The sequence below is a fragment of the Anabrus simplex genome, chromosome 14 (genome assembly GCF_040414725.1).
Source record: "Anabrus simplex isolate iqAnaSimp1 chromosome 14, ASM4041472v1, whole genome shotgun sequence".
Taxonomy (NCBI): Eukaryota; Metazoa; Arthropoda; class Insecta; order Orthoptera; family Tettigoniidae; genus Anabrus; species Anabrus simplex.
The window spans coordinates 83,046,647-83,073,424 of NC_090278.1; the positions used below are offsets into that span (position 1 = coordinate 83,046,647).

Sequence of the window (26,778 nt, forward strand, 5' to 3'; positions counted from 1 at the left end):
ATAAATCGCATTGCTCCATATAAGAAATAAAGCAGATTGTAAGCGTTCCTACATATGCACAAACTGGAACGTCAACGACCATAGCGATGAAGACGGAAAAATCTATACATAGCAAACAACTTACCGTAGATGCCACACCAGCAACTTTCCATAAATTGCCCATTCACTAGGCCATCAACACACCACACATGTAATGCCTTCCCTTCTCACAGCACTCCAATTTCATTCACTTATCAAATTGAAACTCACTTTCACCCGACAATACCACGACACAACCTCACCTTTCCACGTCCATTAACACACTAGATTCAACTGTCAAGCCTGTGACGTGCTCAAATGCACCAATCGTGTATTTTCAGGAAATGACCAATCATATCACATCACCTACTTCATTCTCTACCACTCACCTGTTCAAAGCTTTGCGAACTTAAAGATATGCCTACGGTAAAAGTCAGGGCGTGTAAGTATCTGTACCTGTTTATCAAGTTAACATTGTGTTTAATGCTGGTTCAGGTACGCCCGGGGATATTTATTTATTTATTTATTTATTTATTTATTTATTTATTTATTTATTAATCTGCTTACCCTCCAGGGTTGGTTTTCTCTCCTACTCAGCGAGGGATCCCACCTCTACCGCCTCAACGGCAGTGTCTTGGAGCGTGAGACAACAGGGGAGAATGACCAGTACCTCGCCCAGGCGATCTCACCTGCTATGCTGAACAGGGGCCTTGGTGGGGGATGGGAAGATTGGAAGTGATAGACAAGGAAGAGGGAAGGAAGTGGCCGTGGCCTCAAGTCAGGTGCCATCCCGGCATTTGCCTGAGGAGAAGTGGGAAACCACGGAAAACCACTTCCAGGATTGCTGAGGCGGGAATCGAACCCACCTCTAGTCAGTTGACCTCCCGAGGCTGAGTGGAAGCCGTTCCAGCCCTCGTACCACTTTTCACATTTCGTGGCAGAGCCAGGAATCAAACGCGGGCCTCCGGGAGTGGCAGCTAATCACACTAACCACTACACCACAGAGGCGGACTTATTTATTTATTTAAATATATTATCAATATTATTATTAAACAAATAGTCCGCCTCTGTGGTGTAGTGGTTAGTGTGATTAGCTGCTACCTCCGAACGCCCGTGTTCGACTTCCGGCTCTGTCACGAAATTTGAAAAGTGGTACGAGAACTGGAACAGGGTCCACTCAGCCTCGGGAACTCAACTGAGTAGATCGAGGTTCGATTCCCACCTCAGACATCTACGAAGTGGTTTTTCGTGGTTTCCCAGTTCTCCTCCAGGCAAATGCTGGAATAGTAGGCGTATCTATCTTAAGGCCACGGCCGCTTCCTTCCCTCTTCCTTGTCTATCCCTTCCAATCTTCCCATCCCCTCGCAAGGCCCCTGTTCAGCACAGCAGGTGAGGCCGCGTGGGCGAGGTACTTGTCCTCCTCTCCAGTTGTATCCTCCGACCCAAAAGTCTCAAGCTCCAGAACACTGCCCTTGAGGCGGTAAAGGTGGGATCCCTCGCTAAGCCTGAAGGGGAAAACTAACCCTTAACGGTTAGCACTGTTTGCTGCCGTTCGAGTCCCGGTAGTATCAGAGATTTAATAATGGCACGAGGAATGTGGTGGTACATGCAGCTCACATCCATTGGGATTGTGCCTAAAAAGAGCTACACCAGCGCGGGATGAAGACACGAGTTTACTTACTGTTAAACATATGAATAAGTTGAGTAAACTGCACTCCTACTGCGTTATAGACTGCTTGTCGTAAGGGGTGAATAAATGGGGACCGTACGGGCGGTGGTTTGCAGCGTAGGCTGTCCGTGGTCCGACAGCTCTGCATTCCGATCGTCCAAGAGAGCAGAGGAGGGGCTCCGCGCCTCTGCATTCGGGAGACGGAGAAGGGCTGCCCCCACCGTCGGCTGTCCTGTGAAAGGTTTCTCTGGTTTTCCATTCTCCTGCACTACGGCGAATACCGAAACAGTTCCTACTATAGGCCATGGTCGCCAACTCCCTCACCTTCTCCGTGCATTTCCTTCAGCGCTCCAAATCTCCTGACCAAAGACAGGGCGTTAAACTTTAAGAGGTTCGTCCTACTCTTCAGGGGAGGAATGAAACCTTTTGTAGTCAGTTCGTTAGCTCTTAACTTGGGAACTGGGTTGGCGACCATGGAGTCTTATCTGTGTCAAGGATTGTTTCCACTTACTTATGCCAGACTCCTCATCTTCACCCTTCCTATCCGGATTCCATTGGTAAACTCTCTTCTGACCCAAGCGGTATGTGGTTTTAGACCAGGGCCTCTCAAACTCCCAAAATTACACGCGTGCAAACCTAGGCGCAGAGGTTCTATGCACCGTGCATCGGTCCCACTCGGCTTGGCTCGGACCAACGCTTCATCTCTGGGCTACAGATTTGGAGCGCTACAGAGGAAGTGAGGAAGAGGCAGACAGGCGGAGCGAGCGAGACAGACGTGGGGAAAAAGAGAGACAGCGCTATTGCTCCAAATCGAGGAGATGGGGGGGTCTGCATTCTGGTCAACCTAGCGAAGTCATACTTTGCACCGTGCACAGCGCAATGCACTGGTGCATGCACCCTGAGAGACCCTGTTTTAGAGACTTGTTGGCAGTTTCAAATACTTAGGGAGTGAATTAATGCAGAATACAAGGCCGGACATGGAGATTAGTAAGAGGGTGCAACAGGGCAAAGCATTCAACCAGAATGTAAGAAACCTTGTCTGGAATAAGGAATTGTAAAGATATAATGTACAAAATGTATTATGTACCCATTTGACTTACACGGCTGAGACCTGGGCAATGACAAGTAGTGAGGAGAGTCGAATTCAAACCAGCAAATTGATTGAGAACGGAAGATGTGAGCAAGGAGTACGGAATAGAAAATCTAAATGAGAGAATTGATAGGGATAAACTGATTTGCAGTTGAACCTCGATATCTCAAACTTCGATATCTTGAACCTCGATATCTCGAACCTCCATTATTCGAATATTCAGTATCTCTATTTTTTTTCTATTGCTTTACGTCGCACTGACACAGATAGGTCTTATGGTGACGATGGGATAGGAAAGGCCTGGAAATTGGAAGAAAGCGGCCGTGGCCTTAATTAAGGACAGACCGGGCATTTGCCTGGTGTGAAAATGGGAAACCACGGAAAACCATCTTCAGGGCTGCCGACAGTGGGACTCGAACCCACTATCTCCCGATTACTGGATACTGGCCGTACTTAAGCGACTGCAGCTATCGAGCTCGGTTTCTCTATTACTCGAAGCAAACATTTCCTCCCTTGAAGCCAAAAAAATACTCTATAACTGGAATTTTGTGCGATACGGCATTTGTGGTTTGTGAGGAACAGTTACAATGATGCTGGAAGCTAATATGACGGGACCGGGCGAGTAGGCCGTGCGGCTGTGAGCATGCATCCCGGAGATAGTGGGTTCTAATCCCAATGTTGGCACCCCTCAAGATGGTTTTCCGTGGTTTCCCATTTTCACACCAACAAATACTGGGGCTGTACCTTAATTAAGGCCACGGTCGCTTCCATCCAACTCCTAGACCTTTCCCCTCCCATCGTCACCATAAGACCTATCTGTGACGGTGCGACGTAAAACCACTAGCAAAAAGGATGAAAATTGACGGGAATCGAAAAACTAAAATTTCTAGCGATCGGAAAACCAGTAAGCCTGGCTGTTTCTCGGGTGTGAATTAATTAGGGGAGAGTCCTACAGTACCGGCCATTGCTGGTTCTCGTTTTACGTGCTATATAGCAGTAGCTTACAGGTGGCATATGAAGGATACGACATTCCCGCGTGTCATACTTTGGGGGCTTCGTTTAGCGTTAAGTCTTGTGTGAGATGGGAGTATTGTACGTTGGCCGGCTTACGACTGCGCGCGAAAAGTTATTTTAAAGCCCCCATGTACTCAATTTCCAGGTAAGCTTTTGATTTTGTTTTTACTTATATATTATATACATTCTTTAAGGATGCTATAGCTGGTAAAAGTTTCACGACATCGTCTATTAAACAATATCCAGTTGGGGAAGTTCCTTCACGTGAGTTTCGTACAGTACCGGCCAATAGGGCTTCTAAAGAAATAAAATTATATCCACTTCTTATCACTTTGCAGAGTGAAATGACCGAGAAAAGGGGTAAAATAAAATGAAAGTGGACCGAGGATGGGATGAAGATGACACTAAACTAAATTAATTCTAGTAAAATGACTGTAAGGCAGGCTGATGAGGCTTTTTGTGCGCCAGGAATTGCGTTAAGAGATCGTCTGAGATCACTTAGAGTTGGTATCGCTGTTGATTATATGAAGGATCCAGATAATCTTCACGCCCCTGAGTAGGAAAAAATGTTTACAGTTAGCATTCGCTTTGGTCGAGCATTCAAAAGTGCCTCACCAGTTCAACAAAGAAAACAAAACTGCCGGAAAGCAGTTTTATTACGATTATTATGTAAATACTAAGGAAAAGGAACAAAACACATTATGCATTATTTGTTGTGTCATTGGATGAAGAATGAGTGCAGTGTACCAAATGCAAAGACTGGGCGCATGTTGGATGTGTACACCAAGGGAATATTTTTATCATCGAAAGCGACTTTCAACCTATTAGGTCGTGTTACGTACATTTAGTACGTGATGAAGAGATGTTAGGTACAGAACAAAAATGGCCAACCAGACACCAGTGGGATCCGAACCCACAACCTCCCGATTTCGCGTCGGTTGCTCTACCAATTGAGCTATGGTGGCCTAGGCCATCTTTGTTCTGTTGGAAAGGATCTAAGCTACAGGTCTGGTACTACTACCATCACACTGTAGAGTGCGTTCAAGTTGCCCGTTGAGGGCCAAGTCAATGAATATTGAATTTTCACGACCACATTGTAATCGAAAGCGACTTTCAACCTATTAGGTCGTGTTACGTGCATTTAGTACGTGATGAAGAGATGTTAAGTACAGAACAAAAATGGCCAACCAGACATTTTTTGCCATTTTTGTTCTGTACTTAACATCTCTGCCGCCTCTGTGGTGTAGTGGTTAGCGTGATTAGCTGCCACTCCCGGAGGTCCGGGTTCGATTCCCGGCTCTGCCACGAAATTTGAAAAGTGGTACGAGGGCTGGAACGGGGTCCACTCTGCCTCTGGAGGTCAACTGAGTAGAGGTGGGTTCGATTCTCACCTCAGCCATCCTGGAAGTGGTTTTCCGTGGTTTCCCACTTCTCCTCCAGGCAAATGCCGGGATGGTACCTAACTTATGGCCACGGCCGTTTCCTTCCCTATTCCTTGCCTATCCCTTCCAATCTTCCCATCCCCCTACAAGGCCCCTGTTCACCATAGCAGGTGAGGCCGCCTGGGCGAGGTACTGGTCATTCTCCCCAGTTGTATCCCCCGACCAAGAGTCTGAAGCTCCAAGACACTGCCCTTGAGGCGGTAGAGATGGGATCCCTCGCAAAGTCCGAGGGAAAAGCCGAACCTGGAGGGTAAACAGATGATGATGATGATGATGACTTAACATCTCTTCATCACGTACTAAATGTACGTAACACGACCTAATAGGTTGAAAGTCGCTTTCGATTACAATGTGGTCGTGAAAATTCAATATTCATTGGAATATTTTTATTTTATTTGTAATTATTGCAAAAATTAAACCAAACTTGAAGTTAGTGGATGTCAGTTCCAATAATTATGTGTTGTCGAGTTCATTTTATGTTTGATGGTAGTAATTTATTAGACATATATATCTTAGAAAATAGTAACTGGCCGGTACTGGAAGAAGATTTTTGTAGTCCATAGAAATTAAGCTTTGTTTTTAAAAAATATTATTAACTTTTGATAAGATTTTATGGAAATCACACCCTGAAGTTGCAAAAGCATCTAATGGAGTATAAGATTATTGCACACAAATCTCATACCGTACAGCATTTTATTTTTTATAAGGGAAAAAGTTAAGGTGGCCGGTACTGTAGGACTCTCCCCTACCGTTCACGTAAGAAAGAAACCCCCGAAGTCGCGGATGACATTTTCGAATCTCGGCTGCGTGGTGTTGACCAGAAGTTTCAACGTGAAGGGAGGAAAGGTTAACAGTAACAAACAGAAGAGACTAACGGATTTTTTTTTTCAAAGGTATTAACGGAGGTATTTTTCTTGTTTAACTACTGTATGTTCTGTACCCTGTCTTCTAAAAGTGACTATAATAAGTGTTATAATTTAAGTGATGCCGCAAAATAGACTTTGTTGGTATAGTTTTAAATATTGTCAAAAATGTATTCAGCTAAGCCGGTAGATGCAATTATGTGCTATACATGCTCATTCTCTATAACTCCAAGTTTCGATAAATCGAAATAAAATTGAGCCGTTGAGGTGATTCGACATATCGAGATTTCACTGTAGTTTGGACATGTAAAGAGGATGGAGGAGAAAGGAATACCCAAACAGATGATGGAGATAAAGTTCAAGGAAAAGAGGTTGAGAGGGAGATGTAGAACGAAGTGGATTGATTTGATAAAGAGGAATGCAAGAAGAAGAAACCTGGACTGGACAAAAGGATGAAAGAGGAATGGAGGAAGGAGAGAGGAAGGTGGAGAAGTGCCATGAAGGGGAAAGGAAAAGGAGGGAGTCTTTCAATTTCACGCTCTTCGAGGCCCTTCGCTTTCGTATGCGATATCTTCATTCTTCGACATGTCAGACCTCTTCTTTTTTCCCTCTGGTTCTTATTGTTAAGATCCCCTCCTGCCTGTCGTAAGATGCGGCTAAAAGGGACCCCAGGGGCTCTGAACTTTAGAGCGTGGGTTGACGCCCACGGGACACTTAGCTGAGTCCTGGCAATGCTTCCACTTACTTATGCCAGGCTCCTCACTTTCATCTATCCTATACGACCTTCCTTGGTCATCTCTTGTTCTTTTCCGACCCCGACGCTGTTAGGTTTCCGAGAGCTAGAGTGTCTTTCATTTACACGCGCTTCGTGGCTCTCTCTTCCTTTGGCCGATACCTTCATTTTTCGAAGTGTGAGATCCCTTCCAATTTTTCCCTCTGATTAGTGTTATATGGAGGATGTTTGCCCAGTTGTAGATCCGTACCGAGGTGATCCTGGTAAACCTGCCCCTCTCCCGCTACGCGCTACATTTTTATTAATTTTCCATCTTTTCACAAACTACATTCCTGCAATGATTTTTAGCAAATTTTGTAACTTTGTAAGTAGGTTCAATGGCGACAATCTGTGATGAATTCTAATGTTCAAGACAGCACACACACCCAGCGCCTGAGACATCGGAATTAACCAATAAACGTTAAAATACCCGACCCGGATTTCCTTGCACCAAATGCCAGCGCTAACCGTGAATCCGGAAAGTAGATTTAATAAAAACTACGCAATCTTGAAACAAACACAATACTGTAATGAACTAAATTGATGAAAAACATTGTACACAACAAATTAAATCTCTCACTGCATTAAATAGTAAATAATTGTCCAGCTCTTTGGCTGAATACTCAGCGTAGTTCAAAGTGTCTCAGATTCGATTCCAGGTCGATTCTGCTTGCTCCAGGACTGGGTACTTTTACTGCCCCAACATCCCTACAACGCATACACCTCACAAAATACTATCCTCTTCCGCCATTACACGCAGCTTCGTCTACAAGGTAGGCGCTGCCCACCCCCGTCGGAGAGTTTGCCTTACCACTCTAGAAATAGCTACACGAAATTATTATTATTATTATTATTATTATTATTATTATTATTATTATTATTATTAATAATAATAATAATAATAATAATATACGTGAATGGTCGCTTTCGGAACACACGAAGATTTATTTATGGTATCGTTCGCGGAGGATCCAACATGCTTTAGTCTGTTCCTTAAAGATCCTCTTCCATTCTTCCGTCCACTTGGTACCTGCTCTTTTTGGTACTTCATTCTCTAGGGTAACTTCCCACTTGTCAATTTCTTTCTATATATTATTATTATTATTATTATTATTATTATTATTATTATTATTATTATTATTATTATTATTATTATTATTATTATTAGACTAAATTGATGTCAGTAGGTAAGAAATTCAACAGAATTGAATGTCAGATTGGTGATACAAAGCTAGAACAGGTCGATAATTTCAAGTATTTAGGTTGTGTGTTCTCCCAGGATGGTAATATAGTAAGTGAGATTGAATCAAGGTGTAGTAAAGCTAATGCAGTGAGCTCGCAGTTGCGATCAACAGTATTTTGTAAGAAGGAAGTCAGCTCCCAGACGAAGCTATCTTTACATCGGTCTGTTTTCAGACCAACTTTGCTTTAGGGGAGCGAACGCTGGGTGGACTCAGGATATCTTATTCATAAGTTAGAAGTAACAGATATGAAAGTACCAAGAATGATTGTTGGTACACACAGGTGGGAACAATGGCAGGAGGGTACTCGGAATGAGGAGATAAAGGCTAATTTAGGAATGAACTCGTTGGATGAAGCTGTACGCATAAACCGGCTTCGGTGGTGGGGTCATGTGAGGCGAATGGAGGAGGATAGGTTACCTGGGAGAATAATGGACTCTGTTATGGAGGGTAAGAGAAGTAGAGGGAGACCGAGACGACGATGTTTAGACTCGGTTTCTAACGATTTAAAGATAAGAGGTATAGAACTAAATGAGACCACAACACTAGTTGCAAATCGAGGATTGTGGCGACGTTTAGTAAATTCTCAGAGGCTTGCAGACTGAACGCTGAAAGGCATAACAGTCTATAATGATAATGTATGTATGTATGTATTTTGTTATTATTATTATTATTATTATTATTATTATTATTATTATTATTATTATTATTATTATTATTATTATTATTATTATTATTATTATTATTATTATTATTATTATTATTATTATTATTGAAACCTAAAACCTGTTTTCCAGTCATTGACTGGGTCAGGCGTGGAATGAATGAAGCCCCCATCTTGCGGCGAGGATGGGAACTGTGTCGCCTGCCGAAGCTGATGCACTCCTCTGGGGCAATGATTAATTACTGACAGATGAAAGGAAATTATATTGGAGAGTGTTGCCGGAATGGTATATGGCAGGGAAAACCGGAGTAGCCGGAGAAAAACCTGCTTCACCTCCACTTGGTCCAGCACAAATCACACATGGAGTGACCGGGATTTGAACCACGGAACCCAGCGGTGAGAGGCCTCCTAATCCACGCAGGCTATTATTATTATTATTATTATTATTATTATTATTATTATTATTATTATTATTATTACAAATAGTATACATTTTCTAATAGAATGAAAGCATTTTTTTATTTTTTTTTTATAATTTTGCCTTACGACGCACCAACACAGATAGGTCTTATGGCCGAGGATGGGTAGGAAAAAGCTAGGAGTGGGAAGGAAGCTATGAATGCTATTTGTTTTACGTCGCTCCGACACAGATAGGTCTTATGGCGACGATGGGATAGGAAAGGCCTAGGAAGTGGAAGGGTGCGGCCGTGGCCTTAATTAAGGTAGAGCCCCGGCATTTGTCTGGTGTGAAAATGGGAAACCACGGAAAACCATCTTCAGGACTGCCGAGAGTGGGGCTCGAACCCACTATCTCCCGATTACTGGATACTGGCCACACTTAAGCGACTGCAGCTATCGAGCTCGGTGGGGAAGGAAGCGCCCGTGGCCTTAAATAAGGTACAGCCCCAGAATTTGCCTGGTGCCAAATTGGGAAATCACGGAAAAACATCTTCAGAGCTGCCTACAGTGGCCTTCGAACATACTATCTCTGGAATGCAAGCTCACAACCGCACGCCCCTAACACTGCATCTACACTACACGCGTAACTAATAATAATACATTTACGAGGGCTAAAACAGTTGAGGCTCCTGCCTCCTGACCCCAACTTGGCAGGTTCAATTATGGCTCAGTCCCGTGGTTTTTGAAGGTGCTCAAATACGTCAGCCTCTTGTCCGTAGATTTACTGGCACGTAACACAACTCCAACGGGACAAAATTTCAGCACCTCGGCGTCTCCGAAAACCGTCAAAATAGTTAAGGGGACATAAAAGCAATAACATTATAATGATGATTTTTTTACAATGTTGCTTCACGTCGTGCCGACGATGGGCTCGGAAAGGATGAGGAATGGAAAGGAAGCGGCCGTGGCCTTAATTAAGGTACAACCCCAGCATTTGCCTGGTGTGAAATTGGGAAACCACGGAAAACCATCTCCAAGTCTGACGACAGTGGGGTTCGAAACCACTATCTCCCGGATGCAAGCTCACAGCTGCGCGCCCCAAACCGCATGGCCAACTCGCCCGGTATGATGATGATAATTTATTATTATTATTATTATTATTATTATTATTATTATTATTATTATTATTATTATTATTATTATTATTATTATTATTATTATTCTAAGAGGGAAAGAACCAAGGAATCTGTACTTGCCCTCTCACCTTCTGAGCCCAAAATCGTATCCATTATTGTATGTTTTTCTGTGTTGCGGAGACAATTTGCGAATTGCGAAATTATTTTGATTCTGATATTATTAATGATGGAAATATTTATAGCGTCAAGCAAAGTCTGGCTTTCCTGGCGAAGCACCTTGTTGAAAGGATAACCGCATCGCCAGAGCACGTCTGACGGGACGGCGCGGCAAGCAGAGCTTGTGGCATTGTCCCTTATTTACTAGCCTGCATAACGCGTTCCCAATTAGCGTGTGAATGTCTGCAGCACGGCTGACCTTGTGGTCACTGCTCTGACTGCCTAGCGGGTGTCTCGAGCTCAAGGAACGGCAGTGTCTTATTTTTATTTTCTTCACCCCTTGTTTTTATATCTGTTCTCCGTACTTATGCCTGATAATGTTTGTTATTTAAAGGGCCCTAACAGCTAGGCAGCGTTGCCAACTTAGCGGATTTTCCGCGAAATTTGGCGGAACTAGAAAACTGTCGACGGAGAAATATATCATTTAGCGGACGGCGGATTTTTTGGCGGAATTCTAGATTTATTATAGCGGAATTTAGTGTTTTATCCATTTTACGTTTTTTTGAAAAATTTGTACTCCAGTCTGTCTCCGAGTTTTTCCGTATTTCTTATCAGGAGCTAGCAGTTACAAGGGGAAAAATGTTATTTGGATTTATGTTATGAGATCAAGGTATCATAAATTTGTAATGCGTGGGGAAAGGGTGCTTCTCTTAGTTGACGAATGACGACAGAGAATGAAACTGTGAGAGAGTAGCCTTTATATTTATGCTATGAAGGAAGACCGTATAATGAACTGGCCTGTGTTGTGTGTGGCCCTTGAGGTAGGGGATTCACCAAGATTGCACCCGACACTAAACCGCCTACAAGTTTTAGCTCGCCGGCTCGCAGGCAGAGGGTTAATCCCAGTGAAACTCACAGATCAGGTGAGTGCAGACATTTATTATTATTATTATTATTATTATTATTATTATTATTATTATTATTATTATTATTGCTCATTATTTGAGATAGGATTTCTTGGCGGAATTTTAGCGGATTTTTAGTAGTATTTAGCGGATCTTGAAAATATAAGTTGGCAACACTGCAGCTAGGTCATCGATCTCTAATGGTACGAGGTGCAAAAGGGGTCCACAATCCAGGTCACCGGCACCTTATAATGGTACTAACCAGTGGTAAGACTTCGTATAAGACTGAACACATGCTTTAAGGCAGGGCGGCCGTGCGCGACTCCAGTTGGGCTGAGGCAGCTGCCATCCTGGGAGAACACACATCCTACATACTTGAAATGATCTACGTGTACCAGCTTTGTGTTCTCAACGTGATATTCAATTCTCTTGGATTGCTCACCTACTGACACCACTTTAGTCTTCGAAAGGCTAACTTTCATACTATACTTATCGCACCTACCGTATTTTCAAGTTCCAAGGTATTCGACTGCAGGCTTCCGGCACAATCTCCCTTTAAGATCAAGTAGTCAGCAAAGGCCAAACTGCATACTACATTTTCATCATTGTACTCCAAGTTGATTTTTGATATATGCATGAGTTTACCCTCCAGGGTTAGTTTTTCCCTCAGACTCAGCCAGGGATCCCACTTCTAAGGCCTCAAGGGCAATGTCCTGAATCATCAGACGTTTGGTTGAAGATAAAACTGGTTAGGAGGACCAGTACCTCAACCAGGCGGCCTCACCTGCTATGCAGTACAGGCCCTTGTGTAGGGGGGGGGGGGGGATGGGAAGACTGGAAGGGATAGACAAGGAAGAGGGAAGAAAGCGAAAAACAACAGTTCTCTTCATTTTCCCACTTAGAGCTTCATCTTTATAAATACCCATTAGCCACCACACCATACCTCTTATTTATTTAGCGCCCGCCGAGCGAGTTGGCCGTGCGGTTGTGGTTTCGAACCCGATTGTCGGCAGCGCTTAAAATCTTTTTCCGTGGTTTCACATGTTCACACCAGGCATTAATTAAGGCCACGGTCACTTCCTTTGACTTCCTCTACAACTAAGAGCGCTAATGTGAGTCAATGCAGATTTTCACTTAAGCCCTTATAACTACATTCGGTATGGACATTTTCAAAAAATAAAAAAATATTTCGTGCACTAGATTGTGATGCGGATGATGTTACCTTCCGTAGCTGAACTTCCTCCCTACTTGTTACCAAATGTGAGCCATTACAGGCACGTCATACACAAGGTCAAGGATCTCGAGCAGAGTAGCAATGGTATATCATTTTTTTTTTTTTTTTTGCTACTTGCTTTACGTCGCACCGACACAGATAGGTCTTATGGCGACGATGGGACAGGAAAGGGCTAGGAGTGGGAAGGAAGTGGCCGTGGCCTTAATTAAGGTACAGCCCCAGCATTTGCCTGGTGTGAAAATGGGAAACCACGGAAAACCATTTTCAGGGCTGCCAACAGTGGGGTTCGAACCTACTATCTCCCGAATACTGGATACTGGCCGCACTTAAGCGAATGCAGCTATCGAGCTCGGTAATGGTATATCAAAGTCGCGCAGGGAGCGCATGAGTCATATTGCCAAGGATTTACAGAGAGGATAAAAATAAGTTAAGAGAGAGATAACGGGTAAGATCAGGTAAACCAATAATAATAGCGTAGAGTATTGCCAATCAGGAATAAGAGCAATTAATTTCAAACAGCGAACGATGACATTGTGCCGGCCTCGCGGTGTAGGCGTAGCGTGCCTGTCTCTTACCCAGAGGCCCCGGGTTCGATTGCCGGGCAGGTCATGGATTTTTACCTGGACATGAGGGCTGGTTCGAGATCCATTCAGCCTACGTGATTAGAATTGAGAAGCTATCTGACTGTGAGATAGCGGCCCCGGTCTAGAAAGCAAAGAATAACGGCCGAGAGGCCTCGTCGTGCTGACCACACGACACCTCGTAATCTGCAGGCCTTCGAGCTGAACAGCGGTCGCTTGGTAGGCCAAGGCCCTTCAAGAGCTGTAGTGCCAATGGGTTTGAAGGATGACATTAATGAGCGGGAATCAATAATAAAGAAAACTGCGTGTACAGAAAACCAACACTGTGGTATTGAAATGGCGTATGGCTTTTAGTGCCAGGACATGTTCGGCTTGCCAGGTGCATGTATTTTGAGTTGACTCCCGTAGGCGACCTGCGCGTCGTGATGAGGATGAATTGATGATGAAGACGGCAGAGATACCCAGCCCCCGAGCCAGCGAAATTAACCAATGTTGGTTAAAATTCCCGATTCCCCTGTGACCAAATGCCAGCACGCTAACCACTTAGCCATGGAGCCGGACAACAGTGTGGTAACCAGGGAACCAGTGTTTGCTATCTTCTTCCTCGCGTTATTAGAGAGTCCCAGATCACTGCCTTCTATAGACAGCAGGTACAAACGACGCCCTGTTTTAACGTTGGACACATTTCTTAGCAGAAAAAAGTAGGGGTTCCTACGATACGAAAGATGTAAAATTAGACAATTTCCTCAATTGTTCCGAAAGCTGAAATGCAAAAGGGCCCGCGAAGGTTTCAAATTGGATAGCTCTATATCTTTTTTTTCTAAATTTCGAAAATAACTCCCGGTTAAATGCAGTTCCGGAAAAACAGCCTACAATCCCATGTTTCTTTATTCGTTTTCTTTTTGATTTAAATCCTAGCCAAATTAAGTATTTACACATTCCTTTTCGTAACGTGTTCCTTGGTTCAATACCCTCAGGCATTTCTTATTTTTTGAAAAATGTCCACATTGAATGTAGTTATAAGGGCTTAACTGAAACTCTGCATTGACTCACATTAGCGCTCGTAGTGGTAGAGGAAGGCAAAAGAAGTGACCGTGGCCTTAATTAATGTCTGGTGTGAAAATGTGAAACCACGGAAAAGCATTTCAAGGGCTGCCGACAATGGGGTTCGAAACCACAATCTCCCAAATGCAAGCTCACAGCTGCGCAACCCTTACCGCATGGCCAACTCGCTCGGCGGGCGCTAGAGAAATAAGAGGTATGGTGTAGTGGCTAATGGGTAATTATAAAAATAATACTCTAAGGAGGAAAAATGAAGAGAACTGTTGTTTGTCGCATCCTTCCCTCTTCCTTGTCTTTCTTGTCTTCCCATCACCCCGTCCCCAATAAGGCCCCTGTTTAGCATACCAGGAGAGGCCGCCTGGGCGAGGTACTGGTCCTCATCACCAGCTTTATCCCCAGCCAAACGTCTCATGATTCAGGACATTACCCTTGAGGCCTTAGAAGTGGGTCCCTCGCTGAGTCCGAGGGAAAAACCAACCCTGGAGGATAAAGGGATTAAGAAAGGATAGCATGCATATATCAAAATTCAATTTGGAGTAAGATGATGGAAATGTAGTAAGCAGTTTGGCTTTTGCTGACTACTTCATCTTAATGGGAGATTGTTCCGGAAGCCTGCAGTCGAATATCTTGGAACTTGAAAATAGGTGCAATGAGTATAGTATGAAAGTTAGCCTTTCCAGGATTAATGTGATGTGAGTAGGTGAGAAATCCAAGAGAATTTAATGTCACGTTGAGGACACAAAGCTGGTACAGGTAGATCATTATCAAATATTTAGTTTGTATGTTACCAGGATGGTAATATAATAAATGAGATTGAATCAAAGTGCACTCAAGCTAATGCAGTGAGCTCACAGTCAGCTCCCGAACAAGACTATCCTCACACCAGTCTGTTTTCAGACCAACTTTGCTTCACGGGAGTGAAAGCTGGGTGGACTCAGTATATATTATTCTTAAGTTAAAAGTAACAGACATGAAAGTAGCGAGAATGATCGTCGGTACAAGTAGGTGGGGACTATGACAGGTGGGTCCTCGGAATGAGGAGACAAAGGCTAAGCTGTACGCATAAACCGGCTTCGATGGTGGGGTAATGTAAGGCGAATAGAGGAGGATAGGTTGTCTAGGAGAATAAGGGACTCTCTTATGGAGGGTAAGAGAAGTAGACGGAGATTTAAACGACGATGTATAGACTCGCTTTCTAGCAGTTTAAAAATAAGAGGTATAGAACTAAAAGAGGCCATTGAACTAGTTACAAACAGAGGACTGTGGCGGCGATTAGTAAATCCACAGAGGTTTGCTTGTACTGAACGGTCTATAATGAAGATGTATACAAATAATTACCCTCTGCCCAATTTCACCTGACGGAGCTCGATAGCTGCAGTCGCTTAAGTGCGGCCAGTATCCAATATTCGGGAGATAGTGGGTTCGAACCCCACTGTCGGCAGCCCTGAACATGGTTTTCCATAGTTTCCCATTTTCACACCAGGCAAATGCTGGGGCTGTACCTTAATTAAGGCCACGGCCGCTTGCTTCAGTGTGACGTGAAACAACTAGCAAAAAGAAATAGCAATTTCACCTGATCCGTAACTAGGTGATGGAATGATTCTATTATATTGTAAAAAAATTATGGCACTAAAGTAGAATATGTAAAACATGAAGATACACGCAAATTGCCAACAGGTAGGTCTATGCGAGGTACTGACATTTTAGTGATATTCTCCAATCAAGTGAGGACCAATGATACAAACTCTCTGGCGCATATCTGTGTATTTTTATGGACATCTACCACCCGAAGCTTGAGCGAAGTCGGTCACCCCACACCTGTCGCTACCCTTTGATCTGCTGCCCCCTCGCTTTCCCTGTAGGGAGTGATTTATGACAGTACTGGGCTTTAAAACGTAAGTTGCCAATCCAATGTTAGAATTTTGCAAAATAATACGCAATATGGCTATAAGGAGAGAAAGGCTTCGCAACAGAGTATTCAGAGGAATGGTTTGGTGGTTTATGGGAATTTATAAAAATAAGGGTCAGAGAGATAAATACCGAAAATCAATATCTACTCTGTAGAGAATAAATCGAAGAAGCGCATCTATTAATTGTTTGTAGGGCAACCGGAGGAGTGAGAGTAACATATCTAGAAAGTGAATATAAAACAAAATTGGAAAGAGAGAGGGAGAGAGAATTCTGTACAACTGCTAAAATATTAAATGAAGAGTGGATACACCGACAAGAACAGCAATTTCTTTATTGTATTTTAAAATCTATGTGGAAAAAGGAAATTAAAAACGTCACAAGAAATACAAACGAGAGTAATGGAGGATAAGGGTAAGATGCATAAGAGGTCTGCATATCCTAAAACAATGAATTTAATTACTAGTAGGTTAAAAATTAATGTCGAATATAGTAATATATAAATGGTTCTATGGTCGTGTCATTATTTTCTCTTCATAATTCAGCCGTTAAGTAAGGCACTTTGTTTATGGTAGGATACTCCAAAAAGACTTTGGACATAAAAGTAAGCATTAAATAAGCTAAGGAAAGATACATGTTGTCGTAGACAATATAGCATTGTTGACGTCTAGGACAAAATGAATTATATTTAGTGTGGTTATAATCAAATAATTATAAGAGGAAAATGTAATGTACTCTAAAGCTAACATGTTTAAATAATCGATGCAAAATATGACAGCCATGCTCTGCACAGTTCCCACTTGCCTTTTAAAAGACACGCACCCCTTGTGTCGAGAGGAAAGAAACCGACTGACAACCCTGATTATTAGTAGGATGGACAACATTTTAGGGATCGGAAGCTGCCATCTGGGGATAAGTTAGCTGTCCAAACTTTACTTACTCTCTAGCAGATACCAAGCTAAAAGTTGTACAGCAATAAATGCTTCCCTCATGTTTAAAAAGGCAGTCCTCCCTATCATTATTACCTGTTCCGGACGAGATGATAATATACCCTCGCTGTAAGTTTACAAGACTCTTGAGTTCGTCGGCGGTTCGTGTTGGAAAGTCAGACAAGCGGCAGCAGAAGTTTTAACCCCGTGTGTTGTATTCATGAGAGGGGCGTAGTAGAACAAGAACTGTTCCTCACTTGTGGTCACTTGCTTGCCATTAAAATGGAACGCCTTCTATACCGGGGAGTGGTGAGACGTGTAACGGAGTGTGGAAATTAAACTTCAAACTTGCTCAAAGTGACACTCTGCTCACGTACGACAGATCGCTTTATAAGCCACAGGTCAAAGTCGAACATTCATTAAACTGTCAAGACAGTAAGGATTAAACAAAATTAAATAGCTTGTCCCTGTGGTGGGATTAATTAAAGCTGCCTTTCAAAACTCACATTTAGCTGGGTAGACGTAAATATATTTATTTCCAATTTTCCAATGATCATCATTTGTTGACAGTAATAGGTTGGAATGCAAACTAATTTGGTTAGTGCAAAGTGTCATACAACCCGTTATTCATTAATGTGACAAAAGTAACATAAATTCCAGGAGTTTTATAGGCCGTACCCCTAATATTTATGCAAATCTCATAGCATAACCGTTATACAGGGCTACCGCTTCAGTAAGTTTGCATTCTAGCCTATCTGCACCTATAAATGCGGACTCTAATTATTATACAGTGAAGTCGTACTGAACAAAGCACTACGAAGTTATCTTGGAGAAAAAACAAAATTGAATTTTTGCCTTGAATACTTCGTAAAGAAAATTATCCTTATATATGAAAGACTAATGTAAGCCCCGACGAATCACTTTTTATTCCCCACATCGCACATTCTCACACTTTCCACGAAGCTAGAGGGCTCAAATTTGGCAAAGAAATTCTTTGTAAATCATAAAGTAAAGATGTTTCATCCCGATGTTTTGTAATTAAGGCGACAATTCAACTTGCATTTGTGATGACTATTAACAAGTCACAACGTAGGACAATAGAGAGAATGGGTATTTTTCTTAAGGAAAATATGTTCAGCCACTTCTTCAAGTGTCATACCTGGTCCCACAGACGTTGGTGATCACCCTGGAGAAAGCACCTGTGTCTTCAGCTAACCTGAAGGGTTACTCGGTGTTGTTGATGCAAGTCCAGTCTTTGATGTTTTGGTAGTCTACCAGCTTCTTTTTTTCCCTTCTATCTTTCCTTTTATAATCCCGTATCTTCTACCTCGTAGAACACAGCCTAAATAAACAGTTTTCCTGATTTTGATGATGTTTTCTATCTTAAGATCAGCTTTAGCTCTCCTTAACACTTCATTATTGGTTACAAAATCTGTCCAGGCTGTTCTGAGCATTCTCCTGTGTCACCACATTTCAAAGTCCTCTAATCTGTTCATGGAGGAAGCTTTGATAGTCCAAGTCTCTACTCCATAAAGTAGTGTTGACTAGACGTAACGTATTTAAGGAATAGATTATCATCACAAAACAATAACCTCATCCTTTGAAAAGATGATCTGGAGTTCTCAATACGATAGCTGATCTCTTTTTCAGGGTTCAGATTGCCTATCATGGTGCTCCCAAGGTATGTGAACTGACTTACTCGTTCAATGTTTTGATTAGTTAATGAAATGAAGACACCTTCATGGTTCCTTCTGCTAAATACCATGAACTTGTTTTCAGTGGCGCTGGGGTTCAGGTAAAACTGAGTGAGAATTGTGACAAAATATTCACTAAAAAATGTGTTTTACGAGGAGGTACTTGTACATCACTGACATTTGGAACCTGTGCTCGGCCACGGAAGTTAAAAGAAAGAACACACAAACAAAATGTAAAACATTATCAAAATAGAAACAAAATTAGAAAAATACATTTTAAATGTGGGACAACAATCGAAGTGGGGTCCATGTCTTCCGCCTGGGAGGAAAATCCAAATTCCTGCAAACGCTTCCGTAGTGAGTAAATAACTTCAGGTTTCAACGCAATTGAATCGATTATTTCAGAAACCAGTCAAACGCCAAGTCTGTTATTTTTGGGAAAATGAAAAAAACTGTCTAGCGTCGGACAAAATGTTATGGTAGAGGTTTTAATATTTTAGCTTGAAAATATTATATCTCTTAATACTTTTTATCTAAGGAAAAATATTTTGTGCTTATTAACTTTGCTGTAAAAAATTCCGAAATAAATTCCACTTAACTGGTTTCTGAAATAAACGAGTGTTGCAAACATATTTTTATGGGATAATTCTTGAATTTTGAAAGGATTTTGTCATAAAACCCACATTTGTGAAAATAGAAAATATTTTAATAGGTTTAGACTGCATTGCTGACACAAGTATAATAATTAAAAGGACGCAAAGTTTCACTTAAGCTCCACTACGAGCGCTAATGTGAGTCAATGCAGAGTTTTACTTAAGCTCCACTACGAGCGCTAATATGAGTCAGTGCAAAGTTTCACTTAAGCTCCACTACGAGCGCTAATGTGAGTCAATGCAGAGTTTCACTTAAGCTCCACTACGAGCGCTAATGTGAGTCAGTGCAAAGTTTCACTTAAGCTCCACTACGAGCGCTAATGTGAGTCAGTGCAAAGTTTCACTTAAGCTCCACTACGAGCGCTAATGTGAGTCAATGCAGAGTTTCACTTAAGCTCCACTACGAGCGCTAATGTGAGTCAATGCAGAGTTTCACTTAAGCTCCACTACGAGCGCTAATGTGAGTCAGTGCAAAGTTTCACTTAAGCTCCACTACGAGCGCTAATGTGAGTCAATGCAGAGTTTCACTTAAGCTCCACTACGAGCGCTAATATGAGTCAGTGCAAAGTTTCACTTAAGTTCCACTACGAGCGTTAATGTGAGTCAGTGCAAAGTTTCACTTAAGCTCCACTACGAGCGCTAATATGAGTCAATGCAGAGTTTCACTTAAGCTCCACTACGAGCGCTAATGTCAGTCAATTCAGAGTCTCACGTAAGCCCTTATGACTTGGTGTGGACATTTTTTCTACAAATCAAAAACCGCATGAGGGTATTGGACCGAGGAACACATTGCAGAAAGAATTACGTAAATAATTTGGCTGATATTTGTATTTTAAAAAACGAGTAAAGAAACAAGCGATTTTAGGAACTGCACTTAGGACGGAAGTGATTTTCGAATTTTTTGAAAGTTTGATAGAGCTATCGGAGACTCACAATTTGAAATTTTTCCGGGACATTTAGGCCTTTAATTTCGGCAAAAATGAGGCAATTGTTTAATTTTACGTTTTTCGTAGTATGGGGACCCCTACTTTGTCTGCTTTTTCAGAATTAAAACTGTGTACTGATGACTGTTTCCGTTTCCGCGTTGGGGAGGTTCCGCCAAGTATAGGTACTTTTGTATATATAATAGTGTTAATTTCATGAGGCCATGGAATATTTCTGTTAACACCAGGTTTCCGCTATGTGCAGGTGCCGTTTTAAACTGGTTTCATTGTTTTAATAATGGAGGCGTGTAGCATCCAGGTAGCTCGGTACAGATCCTTCTAGTTGACGCCCCATAGGTGACCTGCGCGTCGGTGAGGAGCTATCAGTGTTAACCTAAGGTGGTTAAAATCCCCGAGCTTATAGTGGCCTTCGTTTACCTGGTGTGAAAATGTGGAAACCGCGGAAAATCATATGCAGAGCTGCCGACAGCGGAGTTCGAACCCGCTATCTCCCGAATGCAAATTGGCAGCTACGTGATTCAAACTATTCAAATTATTATTATTATTATTATTATTATTATTATTATTATTATTATTATTATTATTATTATTATTATTATTATTATTATTCGACTCCTTGCCTCAATAGTCAACGTTGAGTCCTTCGGATCAAAGAGCTGCGAGGTGGATTTCCGGCTGTGTCAGGAATTTTAATCATATGTAATTAATTATTCTTGCTCGGGGACTGCGTATTTGTTTTTTGTCCCAACACTCTCCTCTTCATATCAGAACAACACACCACAGAAACAGCTCATAGTGTTAACATTCCTCCACATAGTGTTGGTGTCAGGAAGGGCATCCGAAAGTAAAATAGGGCTAAATTTACTTGTACTTCTGAGTTTGCACCCGCGACTCCACAGGTGTGCGAAAAGCGGTAGAAGTAAAATAATTTTATTTTATTTTAATTTTATTTTTGGTTTGAAGCTACGGAGGACCACGGAGCTCGCATCTTCTCGTCACTTCGGCCTTTTGTTTTCCCCTCTTCCAGTACTTTCTCATTTTCTTTCTTTCCTCCGTCCACATTAGTCTGCTGGTTCCTATATTCTTCCTACTTGTAAGTGACCCCGCTGGATGGCTTGCCGAAACTGTGGGCGGTCATATATGTACTCATGCGGGATCCCCAGTTGTTCCAGATCCGACTTGACCGAAGAGATCTACTTGTTCCTGGATGCCTTCCTTCTACCTGCGGGCCGATGACCTTCGATGTTAGGCCCCTTTAAACAACAAGCATCAACCTTCTACCTGCCACAGCGAAGATCCTGCTAGTAAGTGCTCATAGAAAAGCAGGCGCCTCTTCATTCTACACGTGACGACGTTCCCTGATGTTCGTATAGTTGATCGTTGTGCCGAATTCTATAGGTGCCTCCCTCTTCTCTTACAGGTCCCTGTATTCTCCTCAGGATCTCCCTCTCTGTGAGTTCCAGATTGCTGAGAGGGCCTTTCCTGGTCATCACAAGACACTCAGAGGCGTAGAGAACAGCTGGTTTTACTAGTGCGTTGTATTGCTTGAGTATGAGGTTCTTGGATAGATCATTATTATTATTATTATTATTATTATTATTATTATTATTATTATTATTATTATTATTATTATTATTATTTCTCCATTAGGGTCTTCTAGGGACCGCGTGGCAATTTCAATGCTTCATCCTTTTTTGTTCCTTCTTCCTTCTCCAATAATACTCCATCTTCTCACTATGCCTACTCTTCCTCTCCTCACACCATTTTGAGCCTATTTTGTTTCCCTCCCGACCTTGGAATTCTTCCATTTTTAACTCTTTCTTTCTAAAAATCTCTCTGTCTGTTGCATCTTCTTGCCGTATGTTGTTTCTTTCGAAATCTTTCTTGTCTTAATGAATCCAGGTTGTTGTTGACTTCTTGTTCCAAAGATCTGTTTGGTTAGCCTGTTCTCATCCATTCTGTAAGTTATAAATGTCCAGAAAGTATCAATCCCCTCTTCCGCATTGTATCTTCCGTTTTCTGTGTTCCAGTATATTTCACCATTACTTCTTGATTTCCAGTGTTCTGTAGATCTTAGCGGACCGTGTATTTTCCGTATAATTTTTACTTTCCAGTAATTTTAATTTATTCTGCTTTAGTTCAGTACTAGACATTCACTCGCGTATAGGCATTCCGGTTTGACTACTGTGTTGCAGTGTTGTATTTTGAGGTTTTTAGATCAATACATTTTTCTTATAGATATTCTTAGATATACCTATCTTGTGTAACCTTTCTTCTACAGTGGATTTTCTTCTTTTTCTTTTCCTGATTATTATTATGCCTGTTGGTCACGTAAAAATTTTCTGTCAAATTTATTGTACAATAATTTAATTTTATAAAATTTCTGTTGATCACGGTCAAATTCAAGTTTTATAAAACCTTTGATAAAAATTTTCATAAAATAGGACATGTTCTATTCCGTAAAATTAATTTTACGAAACGAACCAATCAGCGAAGCTGACATCACGGTGATGCTGGCGCTACGTCGTGAGAAGATTGCGAAGCTCAATTGTAAACAAACGCTTCTTTCTAAAATGGCAGGATCCGGGTGGACTAAGGAAGCTGTTAGTGTTTTACTGACGAATACCAGAAATATCCTTGTTTGTACGAAGTTAAAACACCACTTTACCACAACAGAAATGCAAGAAGAGAGACAAAAAACAAATCGGCGAATTCCTATATGAATACTGGTCTTCTAACCTCAACTAATTTTCGACCAAGGACCTTCTTCTTTTGAACCAATCCCGGGTCCAGCATTTCCTGGCATTTATTTTCTTCCTTTTTACCACTGTAAAACATATAATTGCAGCTAAAGCAGCAAGTTTTGCTTTGTTTGTTGAAGCCATACTCTCAAAAACATTGTAAGTTGAACAGCTGATTCTTCGTTTAAAGGTTAATCGATAGATGGCAGCACATACATATCTTAGTTCAGAAGTAAGTTCATAGATGGCCATCCTGATGTTTCCACGGATTTTACCGTGAGCAACACAACTTGTTTTCACCAAATTTTTATAAAATTAATTGTACAACAAATTTTACGAAACATTTTACCGTGAGCAATAGGCATTATGATTATTTAGAAATCTAGGTCTTTCTCTCCTAACACTGGTCACTCACGTACGGAAGGCCTTCTCAGTCACTTGGCAAACGATTACTATCTCCATCGGAAGAAAGTTGCCCTGAGGAAATGAGACACTCGCTGTCCGATAAAGCTCACGACATACAGAGATACGATCAGACTATTATATTCAATAATCTCCACCACAACTTGGCTGTAATAATCTTCGAACGTTCACTTCGGAAATCTGTATCCTTATGAAGATGGCATCGCCTTTCGTTTGCAAATACAGGTGCCTTCAATTCACTCCATTCAAAAGGTTCAGTATATACGAGTATTTGTACAAGATATGAAAAGATCCTTTATAACTGTTTATACATCCAATGAAACGTTAAAGTTATCTATAAAGAAGGATTTCATTGAATTTATTTTTTAAAGAACCGTATACTCTGGAGAGAATTGAAAAAGCGATCTTCTTCTTTTCATACCGCTTTTCCTCCACACCTGTGGGGTCACGGGAGCGAACTGCGTCGCACATGTGGATTGGGCCGTTTTACGGCTTGATGCCCTTCCTAACGCCAATCATGTAGGGAAGGATGTAATCACTATTGCGTGTTTCTGTGGTGGTTAGTTGTGCACTATGTTGTCTGGATATGAAGAGGATAATGTTGGAACATACACAAACACCCAGTCCCCGAGCCAGAAGAATTAATCAGAAGCGATTACAATCCCCGACCTGGATGGGAATGGAACCCTGGATCCTCTGAACCGAAGGCCAATCGCTGACCATTCAGGCAACGAATCGGACGACATTAAAAAGGCGACATCCATATGAAATACAGGCAGAGCTATGGAACTTAGCGATGAGATAGTGAAAAATAAAGTACTTAGTAGAGACATCAATATAAATATGTCTCCGTGTATGTTCAAAAGCTCCACCATTAGCTGTCATAGATGGCCTAGGCATCAATGAAGAGGCATACTAGGGAAATGAGGACCGAGGTAGTTCCCAGTTAACTAACGCCAATTTCCACCTCAGACATCCTCGTAGTGGTTTTTCGTGGTTTTCCACTTCTCCTCCAGGCAAATGCTGGGATGGTAGGCGTATCTATCTTAAGGTCACGACCTGTTCCTTCCCACTCCTAGGCCTTTCCCTCCCATCGTCGGTGTCCTTGTGACGCAAAACAAATTGTAATAATAATATTTTTTTTTTTTGCTAGTTGTTTTACTTCTCACCAACACAGATAGGTCTTACGGCGACGATGGGACAGGAAAGGGCTAGGAGTGGGAAGGAAGCGGCCGTGGCATTAATTAAGGTACAGCCCCAGCATTCAACTGTTGTGAAAATTGAAAACCACGGAAAACCATTTTCAGGGCTGCCGAGAGTGGGGTTCGAACCTACTATCTACCGAATACTGGATACTGGCCGCACTTAAGCGACTGCAGCTATCGAGCTCGGTGAATAATAATATTAGTAATAATTCAAAACTAAGGCAAAATATGTCGTAGGAATATGAGAAAAAATTACCAGACGAATTTTAATTTCTGCTAATTAATGACTGAAGGTACCGAGCTTGTGAGTCAATGGTTTCCTCTGAGAATAGGTACAGCCTACTCTATCAATGACTAGGTTCTCTTTAAGTTGAGTCAATCACTCTCCTAGCGGACTGTGCACGGGCGAGAAAGAAACACTCTACGAAATAAGTCTCTCCCATGCTGTGGAAATTTTTCTGCTCGATTGATGAACTCGCGCCATCTAGATCATTCCGTGCGATCAAGCAAGCGCGCTGTGAAACAGGAGAGGAAAGAGAGGGCGATAGGGATGACACTTTCCATCCCTCCTCCTCTCCACGCTAGGTCCAGTAGCTACAGCAGGCTTTGGCTAGAGCGTAAAGGGGGAAGGAGGCGCTGAGTCGCTTGGAGTAAAGGACTGCGGGTTGAATGCGGTAGAGATGCAGAGTACACACACATACACATACACACACGTTTCTATATCCCTCTCTCTGTCACACATGCTCCCGCGCTACGTGTTTCAACTGTTTGTTACCTTACCTGCTCCCCATTACAAAACAACATACATTTTGTGAGCGAGCTACTACAAGTTTTGAATTGTTACAAACGAAACAGAAACAGACACACAAAAAATGTGGGAAGGAAGGGAGTTAGCCCACCGCACGCTATGGAACTATGCTTTAACGCAAGGATAAGCTCCCCAAGTAGGATACATCTACGAAGTCTGATGAATTTGCAAGGTGTGTGTGTAGGCGGGGTGCGGTGGAGCGGGCAGAACAGAGCACGGATGTTAATTAATGTTATTTGTTTTACGTCCCACTAACTACTTTTTAAGGTCTTCGGAGACGCCGAGGTGCCGGAATTTAGTCCCGCAGGAGTTCTTTTACGTGCCAGTAAATCTACCGACACGGGGCTGTCGTATTTGAGCACCTTCAAATACCACCGGACTGAGCCAGGATCGAACCTGCCAAGTTGGGGTTAGAAAGCCAGCGCCTTAACCGTCTGAGCCACTCAGCCCGGCACGGATGTTACCAAGCAGAACTAACTTAACACCTAGTTTACACGATGTTGAGACAATTGTTCGCGACAGTTGGTCTGTAATTACTGCGGGATAATCGCTGACCACTCCAGTCGAACAAAAACGAGAACGAGGGATCATTGTCAGTACCTATGTCTTAATATAAGGAAAGATCTTCATTGGGGTAATCACATAAATAAAGGGTACAGATCTCTGCGCATAGTAATGAGGGTAATTAGGGGTTGCAGTAAGAATGTAAAGGAGAGGGCATGTAAGTCTCTGGTGAGACCCTAAATGGAGTATGGTTCCAGTGAATGGGACCCTAACCAGGATTACTTGATTCAAGAACTGGAAAAAATCCAAAGAAAAGCAGCTAGATTTGTTCTTGGTGATTTCCGACAAAAGAGTAGCGTTACAAAAAAAATTGCAAACTTTGGGCTGGGAGAAAAGAGACGAGCTGCTCGACTAAGTGGTATGTTCCGAGCTGTCAGCGGAGAGATGGCGTGGAATGACATCAGTAGACGAATAAGTTTGAGTGGTGTCTTTAATAGTAAGAAAGATCACAATATGAAGATAAAGTTGGAATTCAAGAAGACAAATTGGGGCAAATATTCGTTTATAGGAAGCAGGGTTAGGGATTGGAATAACTTACATTGGGGGATGTTCAATAAATTTCGAATTTCTTTGAAATCACTTAAGAAAAGGCTAGGAAAACAACAGATAGGGAATCTGCCACCTGGGCGACTGCCCTAAATGCAGATCAGTACTGATTGATTG

General features: G+C 42.1%; 1 protein-coding gene across 2 annotated transcripts in view; it reads right to left on the reverse strand.

Moving 5' to 3' along the window:
- Nucleotides 1-26,778, reverse strand: part of LOC136885679 (acetylcholinesterase) — a 1,299,399-nt gene that overhangs the window by 924,947 nt on the left and 347,674 nt on the right. Inside the window, exon 1 of one of the 2 annotated variants that reach the window (XM_067158379.2) lies at nt 125-258. The exons of the other annotated variant lie outside the window; for it this stretch is intronic. The gene's annotated coding sequence lies outside the window, so the exon portion shown is untranslated. Of the gene's footprint in view, nt 1-124; nt 259-26,778 lie in introns of those variants that run through there. 2 annotated transcript variants of the gene reach the window in all.